Source organism: Sarcophilus harrisii, chromosome 2 (assembly GCF_902635505.1).
Source record: "Sarcophilus harrisii chromosome 2, mSarHar1.11, whole genome shotgun sequence".
NCBI lineage: Eukaryota > Metazoa > Chordata > Mammalia > Dasyuromorphia > Dasyuridae > Sarcophilus > Sarcophilus harrisii.
In genome coordinates, this window is record NC_045427.1 from 3,691,123 (window position 1) to 3,698,338 (window position 7,216).

Here is a 7,216-nt window from a genome sequence, read left to right on the forward strand (position 1 = left end):
CAAGAGTGAACAAATAAATGCAAAATCATGGCATGGGAATGGGAGGATTCAAGAAAGGGTTCCCACAAAAAGGAGCCCTATGCCAAGGCCTTGGGGGGTACCAGGCAGAATATTCCAGGTCAAAGTAAGATAAGGAATGTGGTGCTTGGGGATTAGCAAGTGGAAGAAAGGAGAAGTTCATCTGAAAAGAAAGAGTAAAGCACACTTGTGAATGACCCTGCACCCCATCAGAGGAGACAGCTCATCCTAAAAGGCAGTAGTAGCGTAAAAGGCTCCTGAGACTTCAGGAGAGGGGAACGACATGATTATCCCAGAGTTTTAGGAAGTCTTCAGCTTCCATCTCCTTCTGGAGATCTTTACCACAGGCATCCAAAACAGGGCTCAGCATTCCCCCCCCACTCTCCCTCTTTTCTGAAGTCCCTGGATCTGATAAAGGCACTGCCATTTCCCCACTCATCCGGTTTCATAACCTTGCCATCTTTCTCGGTTCCTCGCCTTCCCTTGCCCCACTTTGCTAACCCCTTGCCAAATTTCACAAATCATACCTGTTTGCCATCCCTCGCCCCTGGCCTCCACTCTCCAGTCCTCATTCTAATTCAGACCCTTATCACTTCCTGCACAGATCACCCCAACAGTTGCAAGGGTGTTCCTGAATCTAGTTTCTTACCCCTATAACCACCCTGAGTAATTTTTCAGTAGTGTCTTAACTCTTCCTGACCACATTTTGGGTGTTCTTGGCAAAGATACTGGAGTGATCTGCTCCAAGCCCCCTCAGAAGGTGAAGACTATCAGTGGGGAGGACACAAGACATCTTCATTGAGATGGAGGCTGAAGACCTCAAAAGAAAGAAGACAGAGAGAAGGTTCAGGGAAGGGACTTTAGGGAGCACTGACATATGGAGACATAGATGCTGATCCTGTCAGGGAGACCAAGGAAGCAAGCCAGAGGAAGGCAGAGAAGGGGCAAGGGGTCTCCATGAACAGGGCCCAGGAGAGGGAAAAGGTCATGGACATAGCAATTAAACATGCACACACAAACGCCCATTGATTTCATTACTCTGACCATTGGGGGAGATGACCACCTTGCATCTCTGAGAAGTCAGCAGTGTTTGACTTGGGAAATGGAATCGGGATGGAAGTGATCCTCCAGGGTCAGCTTTAATGAACAAAGTGTGGATGCGGCAATTGCCTATTGGCAAAGAGGACATTAAGGAGAGTTCCCTGTTGGTACACGAGCATCCCAAGGAAATCTGAGTTCCCTGACAGGCCAGATGCTATCTGTCTACAAGAGACTCATCTGCCGGCCCTTCGCCAGCCCACTGCAGCTGGCATTTCTAAGGCACCCCCTTTGTGGGAGGCCCTGGGCAGTGCTGGGGGTGCAGAGGGTGCCCCTTGCCCAACTTCATCTTTGGAACCTCCCAGCAGCCCTTGCAGGAGACACTCTGATGGTCCTAGGGGGTTTGGCCTACTTAGTCCCTCTGGGGACCTCTGTCCACCTCTGTACCATGGGGGCGAACTCTCTCAAGAGTACTCCATAGATCAGCCCTCAACGTTCCCCTGCCCACTCTTGCTCAGAGAACCTCTTCTGGGGGGAAATTTTCCCAACCCCTCTTAATTCTGGCAGCTAGGTGGCGTCACAATGCACAGAGCTCTAGGCCAGGAGTCAGGAAGGCTGGTGAGTTCAAATCCAGCCACAAATACCTTTCTTGCTCTGTCTTCTCAGGAAAAATCTCTTTGGAAAAAAAAAATGATGTCATCTGATTATGAATGACAAGAAGGAGAGGATACCAATGGATTGTTATATTGAGGTCACTAATCACTAGGGATGACATTTGGGGAAACACTATATGAGATGGGCACCCTAGAATGGTCCTGCAGACTTCACTCTCCCTCAGAGCCTCCCAACATCGAGCTAGTTCTGGCCGTGTCTGCATCAACCTCGTTGTGTAGGAGTCCATTCCTGGAGAGTCTCCTGCCAACTAAGTGCACTTCCCCACAGCACTCAAAACTTCTCCGTTGGCTCTAACTGATGGTTCCACCCGTGGATGATGTGGTGCCGGCTGACGGAGAACCTGGGACTTCTGTGTCTTGGTTGTCAGGCCGGAGTTAATGTCAGCAGCAGAGCATTGATCCACACTCTGTTGCATTTCAGTCTCAGAGGCTACAATGAATGTTCAATCCTCAGTGAGTAAAACACCCTGTGCCAAGTCCTTCGTCGCTTTAGTCTTTTCAAGTTAAATAACTTACCACCAGGCCAGTAGCTTATTTTGAAGACATTTTTGTCCTTGTTGAAAGTGTCTGACAACATGGATGAAAACATCACATTAAAAAGCAGGGGAGCAAGCACTTGGCCCTGCTTTACTCCATGGGTGACCGGGAAAGCTTGAGGGCATTGTCCGTTATCCAGAACCCGGGAAAACACGTCATCATGAAACTGATGCACAACACTGAGAAACTGCCCATGGCAGCCAAATTTTGATATGGTCTTTCGTAAGCCCTCACAATTGACAGCACTAAAGGCCTTGATCAGATCTCCAAATGTTGTGTATACATCTCTGTCCTTCCAGGTGAAGGATCGGTCTTTTAAGGAAAACTCTGGCAAGAATCTTGCCAGCAGTGACTAAGAAAGAGATTCCCTCTGTGATTGCTACAGAATAATCTATTTCCTTTACCCTTATAGAGATGGACATTGGAGGCATCCTTGAGCTCCTGAGGCAAAATTCCCTCTTGCCATATAATCCAGAAAATTTCAGTCAGTTTTGGGATGAGAAGTGGGCCCCCAGCCTTGTAAATCTCAGCTGGAATAGAATCAGTACCAGGCACTTTGCCACATAAAAGTAATTTAATAACATTCAAAACCTCTTCATTTGGCAGTTTGAATAGAAAGGGATCCACGTCAACCTGAGGTGGTTTATGGTCAGTGGCTCCAGCACTGATTAATGATGGTCTCTTGAGAACACTATGGAAGTGTTCAGTCCATTTCTATACAATCATGACTTTATCACTAATCATGGTAGCTCCATCAGCACTAAGTAGTTGAGAAGCACCATAGGTCTTTGGCCCATAAATAGCCTTCAGGATGTCCTAAAAATGTTTTGGTTTGTTACTATTAGCATGAAACCGAATTTCCTCTGCCTTCTGAGTCAAGAATTGCATGTTACTTTTGATAATTAAATACTGCCTTCCTAGAGATGGATGAACTAACCTGCTTGTAAACCCTATAAAGTTCTCATTTTTCATTTAGCAGCTTCTGAATTTCCCCATCATTTTCATCAAATCAGTGTTAAATATTTATGAGTTTTCTGGCCCAGATGAATAAATGCAATGCTGTACACCAGATTCTTGAAAGCTACTACTTCCTTTCTGCTTCACTGTCACTACGTGAAGGTTGGCTCAGCTTTCCTTCTAACTTAACAACAAACTATTCCTGCTTGGAAAAGCACTCTAATCTGTTGACATGGTTGTCTCTTATATTTTTAATTTAATATTTTATCCCCCCCAATTACCTCTAAAAACAATTTTGGACATTAGTTTTATAAAAAAAAATAGAGCTCTTAAATTTCTTCCTTTCTCCTCTCCTCCACTGAGAAGGAAAGCAATTTAATAGGGGTTATTCCTATGCATTCATGCAAAACATATTTCAATATTAGTCGTATTGTGAAAGAAAATACAGAAAAGAGAATCGGGGGACGCAGAGGCAAGATAGAGTAAAAGCAGGGACATAACTGAGATCTCCCCCAAACCTCTCTAAATATTTTTTAATAATGACTCTAAACAAATTTTAAAGCATCAGAACATTGATCAGAAGGAGGCATCTTTACTAGTCCTGAGGTAGGACTTTTTTGCTTTGACTTACTAAGATCTGAGATGTAGGTCCTCGTTCACAATCTCAGGATAAGGAAGAGCAGTAACACTAGAACTTATAGCCAGAATAGACCAGCGACCTTCCTCACAGTTCCAGCTTAGAAAAGAGTGCTTGTGGTCACTTGTAGACCAGAGTACAGACGAGGGAAGTAGTAAACACAAGATTTCTCTTTGGATCACACCATCTTGGAAGGACTGAAAACTTACTGATCTCTAGAAGGATCCCTGAAAACAGCTAAACAAAATCCCTGGAGTTTGGGACATTGCACTCTCTTCCCTGAAAATAGACCCCTACTTTAACATAGACTTAAAGCTTGGTAATAGGCTGGGAAAATGAACAAACAACAGAAAATTATTCTGACCAAAGAAAGTTACTATGGTAACAATGAAGTTCAAAGTACACACTCAGAAGAAGTGTTGAAAAATTTAAAGCTTCTACATGGAAAACCTCCAAGAAAAACAAGTATTAGTCTCAGACCATGAAAGAGCTCAAAAAGGAGTTTGCAAATCAAGTAAGCAAGATTGAAGGAAAAATTGGAAAGAGAAATGACGCAAAAGGAAGTACAAAAAAGTTAATGAAAAGAAGAATATCTTAAAAATCAAAACTGGTCAAAATATCACTGATGAAAATCATTCTTTAAAAATTAGATTTGAGCAAATGGAAGCTGATGACTTTATGAGGGAAAAAGATACAATAAAACAAAACCAAAAGATTAAAAAATGTGAAATATCTCATTGGAAAAATAATTGACCTGGAAAATATATCCAGAAAACATAATTTTAAAGTTACATGAAAGTTACATGAAAGCTAAGATCAAAAAAAAAGTCTGGACATCATATATCAAGGAATTATCAAGGAAAATTGTTCTGAAAAATTCTAGAACTAGAGGATAAAATAGAAATTGAAAGAATTCACAATCATTTTCTGAAAGAGATCCCCAAATGAAAATTCCCAGGAATATTATAGCCAAATTCTAGATCTCTGGGGCCAAGGATAAAATATTTCAAGCATCCAAAAGAAAGAATTCAACTATAGTGAAGCAACAATCAGGATAACACAAGATTTAAGAGCTACATTAAAGGATCAGAGGACTTATAATAATATTCTGGAGGGCAAAGGAATGAGGATTACAACTAAGAATCATCTACCCAGCAAATGTGAGTATAATCCTTCAAAAGAAAAGGTAGATATTCAATGAAATAAAGGATTTTCAAGAGCAGAGCTGGATAGAAAATTTGATTTTTAAATATAACTCTCAGGAGACGCATAAGGAGATAATCAGGAAGGGGAAATCATAAAGAACTTAATAAGATTTATCTGTTTACATTCCAACATGGGAGGATAATACTTATAACTAAGAAGAACTTTCTCATTGTTAAGGCAGTTCTCATTATTAAAGCAGTATATATATATATATATATATATATATATATATACATATATATACAAAAAGTGCATGAGTCTGAATTGAATATAAAGAGATAATATTTTTAAAAGAAAAGGGGTGTGAGAGGAATGTAAAGGCAGAGATCTGCTATAAGAGGCAAGAAAATGCTTTTACAATAGAAGAGATGTGGAGTGAATTTTGATGTCATCAAAATTGACTTAAAGAGGAAGTAACATATACACTCAAAATGGGTATCAAAAACTATCTTATCCTGCAGGAGAGTAGTTGGGGAAGAGAATATGAGAAGGAAGGAGAATGATAGAAAGGAAGGTATATTCATGGAGGGGTTATCATTTTGAGGAGGAATAGAATAAAAAAAAGAGAGAGAATAGAATAAATGGAGGGAAATATAATTAGCAATAGAAATTTTGAAAAGAATTTTTAAGTAAGTTTCTCTGATGAAGGCTTCATTTCTCAAATGTATAGGGAACCGAGTCAAAATAGGTCGCCAGACCCCAATTGCCTCAGCCAAAAAACAAACAAACAAATAAATAAGAGCCATTCCCCAACTGATAAATGATCAAAAGATATGAACAGTTTTCAGATGAACTAATCAAGCTATTTATAGTCATATGAAAACAAAGACAAAAAGACAAACAAGAAAAATAAAGAAAAACGACGCTTTGGTCGGCATTCAAGACTTCATCAGTTCTTTATTTGGAGATGAATAGCGTTTCTCTTCATAAGTCCTTCACAATTGTCTCGGATCACTGTATTGCTAAGAATAGCTGTCATTCACAGTTGAACAACAATATTACTGTTACTGTATACAATATTTTCCTGATTCTTCTCATTTTACTTTTCCTCAGTTCATTTAAATCTTTCCAGAAAGCATCCTTCTCATAATTTCTAATAGCACAATAATGTTCTATTGTAATCTTGTTCAACAACAAACTTGCAAAAAACAAATCTTATAAAACAACTTGCTCAGCTAGTTCCACAGTTGATAGATATCCCCTCAAGTTCCAATTCTTCACCACTACCAAAGCAGAGTTGTGTGAAGTCACTGATTTTACTCTCTCTTCCAGAGTCATCAAAGTTCAGCAGAAAGACACATATATGTGTGTATGTGTACGTATAGGCATGTACATAAATATATATACATACATAAGTACACACATATATACATGTGTGTATGTGTTGTTCAGTTTTCATCACATTTAACTCTTTGTGATTCCATTTGGGGTTTTCTTGGCAGAGATACTGAAGAGGTTGGCCATTTCCTTCTTCAGTTTATTTTACAGATGAGGAAACTGAGGCAAACAGAGCAAAGTGACTTATCAAGGGTCACCCAGCTAGTAAGTTTTTGAGGCCAGATTTGAATTGAAGAAGACAAGTCTCTCTGACTGCAGGCCTGATGTTCTGTGCCCTGTGATGCCCCTAGCTGATGTGTATGTCTATGGATGTCTATATATTTATGGGGCATGTATACATACATGTATACAGAGAGAGACAGCTCCCCTCCAAATGTTCGCACGAACTCTGTGCCTCATCAAGAGGTGGAGCCTTCTAAGCTGGGATTGGTCTGATCAGCCACAGTGACCCATAACCCCTTGACTCTGACAGAGAAACACCATTTTGATTCTCTCATCAATACACATCAAACATTAAGGAACAGCCTTGTCCTTAAGAAGATTATATTCTAAGAGAGTGTGGTGGTAATGAAGGGAACTCCCCTGTTCTTAAATTCTATTCCTCAGAACTTTATCTTCCCTCATAGTATCTGGAGGTCTTATCTCCTTAATGAAGCATTTCCTAATTTCCCCAAATTTGGGTCTTAGGGCCTTTGGTGTTCTTCCCCATCCGGTGGTGGTTGTTCTTCCTCCTCCTCCTCCTCCTCCTCCTCCTCCTTCCTCTCTCTCCCTCTCCCTCTCCCTCTCCCTCCTTTCCTTTTCCTTTCCTATT